Below are 14,470 nucleotides of genomic sequence, written 5' to 3' on the forward strand. Positions count from 1 at the left end.
AAGGCAGTATTTGAATTATCTGCAGATAGAGCTGGTGGCCCAGATGGTATGATTGGAATTTTTTATCAGGTGTGTTGGGACATTGTTGGTGCTGATGTATACAACCTAGTGAAAGCCTTTTTTGATGGCCAAACTCTTCCTAAGTCAGTCACACATACCAACCTTGTACTGATACCAAGGAAGAACAACATTGTGACTTTTGCTGATATGAGACCAATCAGTCTCAGCAATTTCATCAACAAGGTGATTTCTAGAGTGGTTCATGATAAGCTGGAAGGAATTCTACCTTCTCTGATATCTCCTAACTAGTCTGGATTTGTTAAGGGCAGATGTATCGTTGAAAATGTCCTACTAACTCAAGAAGTTGTGACTGACATTAGACTAAGAGGAAAACCAGCTAATGTGGTACTTAAGCTTGACATGACTAAAGCATATGATAGAGTATCATGGAGTTATTTGATCAGAGTCTTAAGAAAGATGGGATTTGCAGAAATTTTCATAGACATGGTTTGGAGGCTGATAGCAAATAACTGGTACTCTATACTCCTTAATGGTCAAGCACATGGTTTCTTTCATTCCACCAAGGGGGTCTAAACAAGGAGATCCTCTCTCTCGTGCCTTGTTCATCTTATCTGCTGAAGTTTTATCTAGAACATTGAATTCTTTATTTGAGAATAATGAATTTAGAAGTTATGGAATGCCCAATTGGAGTGCAAATCTGAATCATCTAGCATATGCAGATGACACATTTTTCATCTGCTAATGCTAGATCTTTGTAGTTAATTATGGAGGTACTACAAGCATATGAGCAGGTATCAGGCCAACTTTTAAATAAAGGCAAGAGCTCTTTTTATGTACACAGTAAGGTGTCTAATGGGCTGATACAACAGGTGGAGACTATTACTAGTTTTAAAAGAGGCACTTTTCCTTTTACATATTTGGGTTGTCCTGTCACACATCAAAGGAAAAGGAAGGCTGATTATAATGATCTGATCAAGAAAGTCAAGAATAGGTTGCAGACTTCGAAAGGAAGATTGCTATCATTTGGAGGAAAAACTGTTCTGATCAATAATGTATTAATGAGTATGCCAATACATCTGTTGTTAGCCATCAAACCTCCAAAATGTGTTATCAATGATATGCACAAAATCTTTTCAAGATTCTTCTGGAATAATAGTGAGGAAGGCAGAAGAAGACACTGGTCATCTTGGCTAAATCTGTGTAAGCCAAAAGAAGAAGGAGGAGTAGGATTTAGATCTTTGTTTGATGTGTCTAAAGCCTTATGTGCAAAACTGTGGTGGAAATTCAGGACAACAAATACTCTATGGGCAAATTACATGTGGATCAAATATTGCAAAAGGCACAGCCCTCAGACTGTGCAGTGGAAGGGACGTTCTCAAGTATGGAAGGCTATGATAGAGGCTAGAGATAATATAGAGCAAGAAATATGGTGAACCAAGGAGTGGAACTGCAAATGTATGGTTTAACAACTGGACAAAATTAGGGGCTCTATATCACATCATACCAGAAGATTTTGTAATAGATGAGGGTGTTCAAGATGTAAAAGAACTAATGATGCAGGGTGGTTGGAATTTAGGAAAATTGCAGGAATTGTTTCCTGTGGATATTGTGGATCATATACTAGAAGAATTGCACCTTCATGAACCAAAAGAAGAGTGGGATATGCCAAGATGGATGATGACAACATCAGGAAAATTTACTGTAGGCACTGCATGGGATTTACTGAGGAGCAAAGTAGTCAAGTCAGATGTCTATAACAATATATGGATATCATGGGTACCTTTTAAGATATCTTTCTTTTTCTGGAGGTTGTGGAAGTACAAAATACCAGTTGGAGAGGTAGTAAGAAGGATTGGGATAGATACTGAGGCAACCTGCTGTTGTTGTGATCACAGGCAATATGAAACTGTGGACCATTTGTTTGTTACAGTAAATATTGCTACAAAAGTGTGGACTTATGTTAAAACTGCTGCTGGCATCACAACACAGTTTCAACAAGTCAGGCAACTCCTTCAAGTCTGGTGGAATACAGATTGTCCCTCAAAGTTCAGACCAATCTTTAAAGTTATTCCAATGGTCACCATGTGGCAGATATGGAAGTGGAGGAATACAGTTCTACATGGAGGGAGGATGTCCATCAACAAAGTGATTTATGAGATAAACATGATCATATATCAAATTAGTAGAATGAGGTTCCCAGGGCAGCAAAACTTACCAAGATGCATACCTCAAATTCTACAAATATTTGAAGCATACAGGCCAAGAATTGTAAGCAGGATAGTGAAATGGGACTTTCCTAAGCCAGGATGGTATAAATGTAATTCTGATGGAGCTTCTAGGGGAAATCCTGGACCAAGTTCTGTGGCCTTTTGTATTAGAAATGCAGTAGGTAATCTCCAGTATGCAGCAGTAAGAAGCATACCAGATGGTTCCAATTTGATAGCAGAAGCAAGGGCACTACATGAGGGTCTTGAATACTGTGTTACATACAGTCTTCTACCAGTGGTGCTGGAAACAAATTCAATGACTATGAAAATGATCTTAACTGGGCAGTGGGAGACTTCATGGAGCATATCAATGATCATAAATGATATCTCAAGGTTGACGAGGGATAAGGAAGTGAGGGTGGAGCATGTTTTGAGAGAAGGAAATGGGCTGGCTGATTTTTTAACTAACTATGCTTTTGATTTTGCAGGTGATCATCATTTTTTGAATTTTACTTCACTTCCTATGAAAGCAAGGAAAATACTAAATACAGAAAAGTCACATATACCATACATGAGGATTAGACCAGCTAAGGACCATCACATACCTGGAGATTAATAACAATCTGGAGAGCAGCAGCAGCAACAAGTTTGCATCTCAACATGCCATGAATAGCATATGGACCTGTATGACACTATCTTTGGCAGGAGTACAAGAGTGGTATTAGCTTCTTCAAGCTCATTCTCTTGTATGACTTCTAAAGATTGTTTCAATCAGGCAATCTGAGACAATGGCAAACAATGGTTAACATTAAGGCAAGGAGATAGCAGCTACATCTGAAGGAACATGGAGGATTTCTACTCCATCCTGGAAGCCTGAATATGTATTTATTTTGACTTTGAACCATAGCACCTGGTGAGAGCTTGTAGGTGTCTGAAATGGTATCAAGGCAAGGCTAGAGGATCTGCAGCAGATTAGGCTCCATACTATTTTGGATGTAGTTCATACTTCAGCATTTTTGTTTCTTTTTAGGATAGTTTCATTTGGCTTTCTTTTCTTTTCTTTCCTACACTTGTGTACAGAAAACTTATTATTTTTAATAAAATACTGCCAAACTTGGTTTGGTGGCTTTCATGCAAAAAAATAATTAAATCCAGCCCATAAATAACTCAAACAACCCAGTAACCTTTCTTAATCCTTTTCCAATCCAAATCATTAACATTTAAGATTATACACCAAACAGACCAACATACGCTTTATATACGATACATTATACATTTCTTTATTCCAAATTTAGAAGCCACATAAACGGCAACACGACAACAACACGAACAACAACACATGCACATAATCACACTTTTATTCCCTCAATCTCAACAATTACATACAACATCCACAACTCTTAATATCAACGAATTCATGCAATTCTTACTTCCAATTTCACCTAATGCAATTTTAATCTTTCCATTATAACACCATTAATCCAATTATACCATGAAATGAGAAAATCTTACCTTAATTTAACCGGAGCAAATTCTACACTCACTTGCACCAATTGCACTTCTTCTTCTTTCTTAATTTAAATACCAAGGTTGCCGCCTCCTTGAACGTGTAGAACATCTTTGACGCTTAATTTTTTTTTTATAGAGGGCTGCCATGGCCGAAAGCAGCCATGGTCGTATGCTTCATATTTCCTTAAGCGTTCTTTTACTGAATTATACTCTTCACATGACTCTTTCGTTGGTCTATTTCCTTCAATCTATTATAATGCATTTCAGATCTGTATGTAACCATTCCCGTAATATTTCCTCCCTCTGTTGCTTCTCGAGGTAATTATTCCACGTCGTTGTCTTTACTCTCCTCTTTATTTCGCAGTCGGTTGTCAGTTGTATCGCGAGCTCTTCTACTGAAGTGTTACTCTTTCTAGTGCACTTAGTCATACCTCGACTCCTTCTTCTTCTTTAAGTTCCTCCCTTAAGATGTATCATTCAATTCGTCTCACCTCTTAATCTTTACATAAGATTTTATACCGCACAGACGTCCCTCATCGATTTATTAGACTTTACAATCCTTGGAGTATTTCATGCCTCCGGTAACTAGTAGACCCTTCGCAGACTCTACGAATAAAATGAGATTTTCCAAGGTGTAACATTATTTTACTTTAATAACCTTACATTGCCCTGCTGTTCCAGTCTATAGTCTGGAATCTTCAGCCTCAAGTATCATTTCTCAACTTTCTTTTTAACTGTCATTTTGCTTTTAGCTCTTAATCTCGATCAATAGAGTTGGCTACCAAGTAGCGCTGGAGTTCCCTCATTGTATAACTTAACATAGCCGCTCTGTGCTCTGTCTATTATCAATTGGTATAACTCCGAAAGAGTCCTTGATTTTACATATAAATTCACTATCTTCCAATAACTGGCTCGTCCTGCTCGTTTCGTTTAAGCTATTTCACAATTTCTCTTAACCCAACTTGTAACACTTTAGGCATATTCTATTGCCCCTTTACTCAGATTTTGTTTCTAATTTTCCTGTCACACATTATGTTGCAATCTTTACACGAATATGTGAAGGTGCTGAAATTAGCCCGGGAAATACCTTAGTACCATTTCACTAGTCTCTATGATTTACCTTGCAATCTTCTCTCATACATTTCAATGGTATCGGGGCTCAACTATGGCCATGTCCTATTTGCCCTTAGTATTAATCCTATCTCAGTACTTGGCTGAAACCATCTTACACCTTTCCTTAATGTATCCAAAATATCGTGACCATATTGTTATTACTGGATCCTTACTCTTCTTATCAAGTACTCACTTGGTCTTATTTTTAACATACAAATATGCCTAGATCGCATAACTATTCTTGTATAACTTGTACAAAGTACATCTAATCTTAGTCATAGTCTTTCCTTCTCCTGGTTCATTCTGCTTTACATATCTTATTTGTACTAAAACTCACTTGTTGTCTATCTTGTCGTACTCCTTTCCCTTCCTTTACTTACCATTTAATTTCCTCATATTCTACTATAGAAGATTTTCTATCCTTTCTCTTTTGCTACTTATAAGTCACAATATCATTAACGAACAACTCCATTTCCAACATCTTAGCCTCTAATCTAGTATAGCATCGCTATCCTTCGTAGTATCACTTAAGTTACTCATTACCATTCTCTTGTCGCACTCTTTCTTTTTATAGGCACCCACTTTGTAATGCCATATCATTTAAGATTTTTACCGACGCTTCTCCGCACCATCTCAAATACCTTCCTGACTTCTATCCATTCGTTGCTGGCTTTCAGATTTGTCCCAGAGAGGGATCTCACTTAAAGTTTAAGCATCCATATCAAATATTTTGCAGTACCAATTGTTTTCACCTTACACTTGTATTTCTCTTATCCGCTTCCCCCCTTTTAGGGTGTACTTATATCATTATCTATTTCTATTCTGCTCTATGTCCCCATTTCCAATTTTCAAATTCATATGATTCTTTTTCCAATACATTTGGTATACTGCACCATATCCATGTCTATTCTTTATCATCTATAACTTAGATTACCCATGTACAAAACCTTAACACAATCACGAGGCGATGAGAACTTTTCTATGTACAGTACAAATCTCATCTAACCATCTATACTCGAGTAATGCAACCCATGTAGGAACTCATCTAAGGCCACATTCCACTTACTCCAATTCGTAATTAATCAGGACTTATAGTCGTTCCAAACGCTCAATTGGTTAGCACTTATGTTCCGATGATAAGTGTCCAAAGTTCTCTTGTAGTATTATCTTTATCCCAACGGATATCATCTGTTTCCTCTAATAAATATACAATACATTATTTGTTCCTTAGGCCTACCATCCTTGTCGTTTAAGGATTTCACTATTTTCGAGGTGAAGTCATATACACGCAGTACTCCTTTATGCCTTATGCTCTTACACCCTTGTGGTGTACCCAAAACTGACTTCTAACTTACTCAAATTCATATCGAGTTCATCTAAATGACAATCTCATCTTATAACCTCACCGTTGTGCTATACTTTTAAGCTCGTAGTTATATATTTACCTTTCGTTCTATACCTATATTCAATTAATTGCATCTATCTTGGGTGCTTCCTTTAGAATTTTCTTATCATTTCTCCAGTCTATACCCATCTTTTATTCTATGCACACGAAATCATACGCTACCATTATATCCTTCGGAAAACACTACCTCTGCATAATCCCTTCCTCATTCTCAAAATATATTTTGTTCATCCCTATTTGTTCTTACCATCCCAGTCATTTCTGGCACTCATTCTGCTTCGTTGCTCATCTTTCTTTCGTTTAGTCATTCACTGTTCCGCCACTTATATTACTCGTGTCCTCGGCCATACATGTTATAACCTATTACTGCACTATTGTCTGGCTCGCTTCCTTCTTATTTCCTTCTTTTAATTAACTCCTTTTTCCTTTTTTTTTTGTGCTCGCTTTCGTTCCCGTTATCGCATAATCTTTATTCTGAACTTTCCCTATAGAACCTTATAAGTCTTTTTCATTCTTTCCATACCTTGCCGATTTCACATTTTCCTTTACACTTTAGTCGCATAGATCACGTCATATCTTTTAGCCACTTCCTCGCTAGGCTTTACTCATTTTTATAACAATCCTTATTATATTCACGTAATATCCTGTTCGTAATCAATCCAATAGTGTAACACTTCTTAACCTTATTCGCGATTCTTACTATGATTTAATTACACTCTGTGGAGTAGGCGTACATAACCTTTCACCCCTTCGGATCAATCTTATCCTTACTGTCTCGCAAGCTGTCTTATCAATATCGTCATATTTGTCGTAATTCTTCCTCCTTCGTACTTTTATCTCAATCATACTATTACTCCTTTTAACTGCAAACTCGTCGTAATTTATCTCTACTTATCAGTTCACTCGATACCTCAATATAATGTTCTGTTAAGATTTGCCACCTTTTTCTACATCATCCCTTAGTGTCACAAGCTCTTTCCAATTTATGCTAGCATTTCATCAACAACGCATGAAACATATGATCTAAGACAGCCCACAAGTTTGAGTTTTCCTTCTACAAATTCCATCTCCAATTAGTTGATTAAGAACTAATAAACTCAAGGACATAAAGATATGATGAAATGTTACCTCAAGAACACAATAACGCTCCAACTCCAAAATTACGTCACCATGAAGCATCTTCCAAAACCACCACAAGAAGAAGAACAAGAATCCGACAAGCATCACGGGACTTCTAATGCTTGATTCACATAGTTCACTTCCAGATTTATTCTTGGGTCATGAATGAACTATTTAGTTCATAAACTACTTGTTGTATGCTTTGTACTCTTCAAATAAAAGTGAAACTTAATTGTGGACGTTTTTGCTCTTCAACATGAGCCTCTCCTAAGGTGACATGTGGCTGGAAAGTATCCTGGTCCATTCAAATGAATTCCAAACTTTGCTGCTCATATATGCTTCTTCGAAATAAAATTTCCCAAATAAGAATGATGCCTCTTACGGATGACATGGAGGGTATCTCTTAAAGCTTTAATCCAACATGATAAATTTACCCTATAGATATCGACCTCATACTTACTATTGCTATCAATTCAATAGTTAACTTTATTTCTCGAAGTCAGACTTGCAACTTAGTCAAATGCTATTATTACTGTTGACATATCTTTTCAGGACATATTACAAACTTATATCTCATCCTCTTTTTATTTCTAGGAAAATTTTGGCAGAGTTTCCTATGTATTTCTTACTATCCTAGAACCTGCACGCAGGAAATACCAACAATGACTCACAGGGCCAACATATATACGTATGTATCATATCATATCATGGCCACACAAGGCTCCTAATTTCAAGTAAAAGTATAAAGATGTCGAAACTTACCTCACATATCACACCTCGAGACGTACCTGATCCTTTAATGATCTATCCTGTTATACCTTCCTATCTACCTTCATTTTCATTCTTCAACTTTACATTTCAATCATACTTCAATATTCTTACCTTATCCGACATGCATCTTTCGCACCGTTGCTTACCTGTGTACTTTGTAACTTCCAATATCATCAGCCACTTTCTTCTGTCGATGCCGTTCTTCAGCTGAAATCAACCGTTAGTATAAGGAATTTTGTTTCCTATGGCTAGGCTATATCGCACAATCTTAGATATGAAAGAAAGGTAACATCCTAAATGTCCTGTAGCTTCCTATTTATAGATGTGGTGCACAACACACCGATAAACAAGACTCTACTAGACACGGTCTATAGACACTCTGAGGATGAACCACTCTTATACCACTTTTGTCACGACCCAACCCCGTGGGCCATGACTAGTGCCCGACCTGGACACTCGTATACTTACCAGTTGGATATAATCAGACTGAATCTAAGAATAATATGGAAACTTGCAAAAGAACTCCAAGGTTCATAATGTCGTCATGTATATATATCCAGATAAACTGTCTTCTGAGGAGTCACAACTAATCAAATCATAAAACGATACGCAAGCCGACAAGGCTGCTACGACATATCAATATCATATGTAAGCCGACAAGGCTGCCACTACAGACGAACATCATATCATAACACATCATATAGACACAACTGAACAGAACTTATACACAACCCACACATATGTCTACAGACCTCTAAGAGTATCGATGGTGAAATATGACGGGACAAGGCCCCGTCGTACCCCTGGATAAACATATATATATATACATCATAAGATTTGTACCAAAAGTCGAAACTCCGAAACAACGGAGCTCTCCAAGACAGTTGAATAGGAGTCCTATGCTGAAGAGTCACCAAACCGACTATTTGTACCTGCAGGCATGAAACGCAGTCCCCCGAAGAAAGGGGGTCAGTACGGAATATGTACTGAGTATATAAAGCATGAAATACAGTAAAGAGGATCATAACTGAAATAGGGAGTACAGGAGACAAGTATAACATCCTGAATACCAAAACTCTTGCCTTTTGAAACATAAATCATGCATGTCAATATCATATATCATACCCGGCCCATTATGGGACTCGGTGAATAATGTCATCATATACCATCCTGGCCACCATAAACATGTCATCATATCATCACATCATCATATCATCATATATATATATATATATACCGTACCCGGCCCTTTAGTGAGGGACTTGGTGAACAATGCAGTGAAACTGTGCACGATAACATACCCGGCCCGGGACTCGGTGAAAGACATATTGAGGCATGCACGAGCAGAGTAGTGAGCAACCATATGCAAGTTAAAACACATCTAAGACTCGATAGAATAATCAAAACGAGCTATCATTTGAAAATCAAGACAATAATCACATCAAGTACCTTTCGAATGTCACTATGGATTATATCAAAATAGAACTTCTGGAATCATATACACGTATCAAGTCATAATGAAATAGCATCTGGAACTCAAGAACATTGGCCATCCTAGTGGATCTAAGAATGGGAACTTCTTTGGAATCATATACACGTCGTCTGTTTGTTTCATAAAGATCATGCCAAAAAGAAGAAAGGGTTAGCTTTACATACCTGTCGTAGATCAACCGTAACCAAGCTTACTTTGTCGCTTCTTTAGCCTATTTAATATGAAAGTAACGCTATCGTTAGTAAACTATACTTTCTAGCTTATAAATCTACGATCAATCGCTTATAGGAATCATTCTTTAGTTCCTACTTCCTTGGTTATAATTTTTATTAGTTAAGAACTTAACGGAAATCGGGCGGCATTTCCCCATATTACTTGCCTAACCCGAACTTCCAATTAACCTCTTGTTATCACAGCAATACCAACAATGATAGTAATAGTAATATCCATATCAAATCCTTACAATCCAGCCCATAAATAACTCAAACAACCCAATAACCTTTCTTAATCCTTTTCAAATCCAAATCATTAACATTTAAGATTATACACCAAACAGACCAACATACGCTTTATATACGATACGTTATACATTTCTTTATTCCAAATTTAGAAGCCACATCAACGGCAACACGACAACAACACATGCACATAATCACACTTTTATTCCTTCAATCTCAACAATTCCATACAACATCCACAACTCTTAATATCAACGAATTCATGCAATTTCTTACTTCCAATTTCACCTAATACAATTTTAATCTTTCCATTACAATACCATTAATCCAATTATACCATTAAATGAGAAAGTCTTACCTTAATTTAACCGGAGCAAATTCAACACTCACTTGCACCAATTGCACTGCTTTTTCTTTATTAATTTAAATACCAAGGTTGCCGCCTCCTTGAACGTGTAGAACATCTTTGAGGCTTAAATTATTATTTTTTATAGAGGGCTGCCATGGCCGAAAGCAGCCATGGTCGTATGCTTCATAGGTTTCATCCTTTCAATTCAATTGAAAGTGAAAGACGAAATGCATAACTATAAGGCTAATCATCCTTTATGACTTCAGAGGTTGCCTCACATGTGGACACGTGTCCACCCCTAGTGACTCATCAAAATTCTCTTTATCTTTTTTTTTAATTAGTAAATCGGGTGTGGCCCACTTTAATTACCTAATTAGTTACTTAATTAATAATTAATCTCCACTTAATAATCTAATCATGGTTAATTAATTCCCTAATCTCCAATAATATTTCTACTCTAATTATAATTAATTAGTAAGCCGAGCAATAATAAAATCGGGAATTAAGAGCCCCTGTCTCATATCCCAAAATAATCTTTTCCTTAAACTTATGTCGATTATCTTACGAATAATTTGACGTACAAAAATACGGGGTATAACAGTGCCAAGTGCAAATACAAATCCAAAATCATACGACCCGCTACACTCAATCAACACGAAGAGTATATATCAGCCCTTTCCTTCCAAACACAACAAGTACACCCCATGGTTCAATATATAAAGTAACAGCTACTAGCCCACATAATCAGAAGTCATACCAGCCAAGGTATATCAAACCAGACGTTGTGTCCGAAGACCTAATCATGCTTTCTCCCGTCAATTCTACTATATATACAATCTACTAATCAAAGTCTAACTCAAGTAACCCGTAACCTACCTCGAATGCAGAACTAGAACGCGAGCTACTCCAACTGAGCTTTCCCTTTGTGTAATGCCTCGGAATGCTCAAAGTCTAGCAAGAGCAATGCTAAGTAATAAACCATCTAATTGGAAGAACAATTGACTTGGGGAAGAATACCCAAAATACCCCAAACGAATCATATGTGTAAGACCGCAAATTAAGGGTAAAATTACCCTACCCTTAGTCCCAACAATCATAATCCTCAATTTCATGGGTTTCTAATCACTTTAGACCCTTCAAATCCATAAATTGGTCAAAACCACCAAATTTGGGTGAAACCCTAAGTCTCATAATTAGATTCTTAAACTATAGAGAAATTCCATCCTAGAATTTGTTAATCTACACTTCTAGATGATATAAACAGTAAGCTAATCAACAATAAATAATTTATACTAAGGGTTTCATGGTTAAGAGTCTATGTCTCAATACCCAACACTCTAGGACCTTAAGCCACCATGGAAACTCAAGTAAGGAAAGTAGATATGCAAGATAACGGTTTAGAACTTACCCTAAAAGATGATTCAACCAAGTCTCTTCAATATTCACCTCCCTAAGCTCTTAGAATTAGGTTTTAGAAGTGTCAGACCAATGGATCGAACTTAGGAATATAAAATGAGTTTCTTGTCCCGTCGATCCTCTACAGCGGTCATTAGGATTGTTACACCCTAGAAAATTTTGTGTTACTAAGGCTACATACGGCTTAATGTGTGCTCGAGGAGGAGAAAATATTACAAGTATAAAGAATGAAATTCTACTGTAGTATCATAAGGATAGCATGAGTATGATATTTGGAATTCATACAATATGATTGGAATGATACTTTAAAAGATATATAGCCCTCGTAACCGTAAGTTGAGGTGGGGCCCACATGATGGGATTTTTATAAAGGACATATGATAAGTTATATGGACAATATATGTGAAGTTAAACACAACTCAAGAAGGACCCTTGAGCCAGAGCCAAATCCAAGTGTAAGCCCTCTAAAAAGATGTTTTTAAGTTACATTTTCAGGTGATCTGACTTCGGGAGACCATAACCCCATCATTATTTGGGAATTTGGGAAAACTCCTAAACTGAAGGTTGTATATAATTGAATTATCTTTCCAACCATAGGTCGTGGGAATTTATTCGATATCGGAATCAAGAGATATGACTGTTTTACTGAACAAAGGCGCTGGCCGCAAGTAGAGAGCCTGGCACGTGGTGGACACGTGGCAGGACCACTCCACCGCCCTTTGTCACTATAAATAGACTCCAAAAAAGCCATAAACAGCATGATAATGTGATATAAAGTTCAGCAATCTTATGGAAGGTTAGAGAGAGAGGGAGGAGAGATTAGAGAGAGAAAGTGAGAGTTTGATCAAGTTCGAGGCCCCAAATCCCGAGGCCCGTGAAGAGTGAAGTGAAGAACAAGTGAGAGTTATTGATTTTAAGGATATATATTGGATGGATTGTTTCTGTAAATTAAGTATATTTTTGTGTTTTTGAGATTCATTTATTATTGTTGGGCTATTGTGGTGATATACCGAATTGGGAGATACTAATGATATAGGGGAGATGTTGCCCGTTTCGTTTTAGAATTAAGTTATTTATTAATACATATGATATACGAAAGCCTTCTTACGTCACGTGCATATTCTTACGATTATAGGTTTGGCATACTAATTGTGAAAAGTTCGTGATTAAGTTGAGTTCCTTGGACGACGTAAGGTATGTAAAGCTAACACTTCCTTCTTTTTGGCATGATCTTGATGAAACAAATAGACGACGTGTATATGACTCCAAAAAAGCTCCTATTCTTAGAGACACTAGGATGGCTAATGTTCTTGATTCCCAGGACTTATTTTATTATGTCTTGATACGTGCCTCAGATTTCAGGCGTCCTATTTTGATATAATCCATTGTGACATTCGAAGGGTACTTGATATGATTATTGTCTTGATTTTCAAATGATAGTTAATTTTGATTATTCTATCGAGTCTCAGATATGACTTAGTTTGCATATGGTTGCTCACTATTGTGCTCGTGCATGCCTCAATATATCTTTCACCGAGTCCCGGGCCGGGGTACGTTTTCTTGCACAGTTTTACTGCATTGTTGACCGAGTCCCTCACTTGAGGGTCGGGATACGGTATATATATATATATATATATATGATATGATGATATGGTGATATGATGATGTGATTATGGCGCCAAGGATGGTATGTGATGAATTTATTCACCGAGTCCCATAATGGGCCGGGTATGATATATGATATTGATATGCATGATTTACATTTCATAAGGCAAGTGTATCGGTATCTTGAATGTCATACTTGTCTCCTGTGATCTCTATTTCAGTCATGATCCTCTTTATTGTATCTCATGCTTTATATACTCAGTACATATCTCGTACTGACCCCCTTTCTTCGGGGGGCTGCGTTTCATGCCCACAGGTACATATACTCGATTTGGTGATCCTCCAGCTTAGGACTTCTGCTCAGCTATTTGGAAAGCTCCATTGTTCCAGAGCCTAGACTTTTGGTATAGATCTTTTGATGTATATACATGTTTATCCAGGGGTACGGCAGGGCCCTATCCCGTTATAATTCACTATCGATACTTTTAGAGGTCTGTAGACATATGTGTGGGTTGTGTATAAGTTTTGTTCAGCTGTGTCTATGTGATTTGCTATGGATACGTTCGTCTGTAGTGACAGCCTTGTCGGCTTGCGTATTGTATTACGTTTGATTAGTTGTGACTCCTCAGGAGACAGGTTTTCTTGATATACATATGATGACTTTTATAGCCTGTATTTTGTACGTTCGGATATTTCGAGATAGTCGTGGTAAGTTAAGGGCAAGACCATTTTCAAAAATTATTTTAATGTACAAGTTGTTATGAATATTATTTGTGAATATTATTAGTATGGAAATATTTAGAAAGGCTAAGGGTAAAAAGGGAAATTCACAAGAGGGTTCACGGTAATATTGTGGAAGGCTAAGGGCAAAATGGGAATTTCACAAAACTTCTTGAAAGTTCATGAATGCCTCTTGGCCGTGTGGTGTGTGAGAGTGGGTCCCACCCATGGCCATTTGTCCATATTCTTACTTGAGGGGCTTAAATATATATATAGTATAATGGT

At 37.1% G+C, this 14,470-nt stretch overlaps 1 protein-coding gene across 6 annotated transcripts in view; it reads right to left on the minus strand.

Moving 5' to 3' along the window:
- The window catches only part of LOC132643705 (uncharacterized), a 32,446-nt gene that overhangs the window by 5,067 nt on the left and 12,909 nt on the right, over positions 1–14,470 (minus strand). For 2 of the 6 annotated variants that reach the window (XR_009583715.1, XR_009583714.1), the window contains 2 exons: positions 9,802–9,848; positions 8,676–9,077 (listed from right to left, as the gene is read on the minus strand). The gene's annotated coding sequence lies outside the window, so the exon portion shown is untranslated. Of the gene's footprint in view, positions 1–2,833; positions 9,078–9,801; positions 9,849–14,470 lie in introns of those variants that run through there. The other 4 variants (XR_009583741.1, XR_009583723.1, XR_009583725.1 and 1 more) reach the window with 3 other exon arrangements.

This window comes from Lycium barbarum, chromosome 6 (assembly GCF_019175385.1).
Source record: "Lycium barbarum isolate Lr01 chromosome 6, ASM1917538v2, whole genome shotgun sequence".
In the NCBI taxonomy this organism is placed as follows: Eukaryota; Viridiplantae; Streptophyta; class Magnoliopsida; order Solanales; family Solanaceae; genus Lycium; species Lycium barbarum.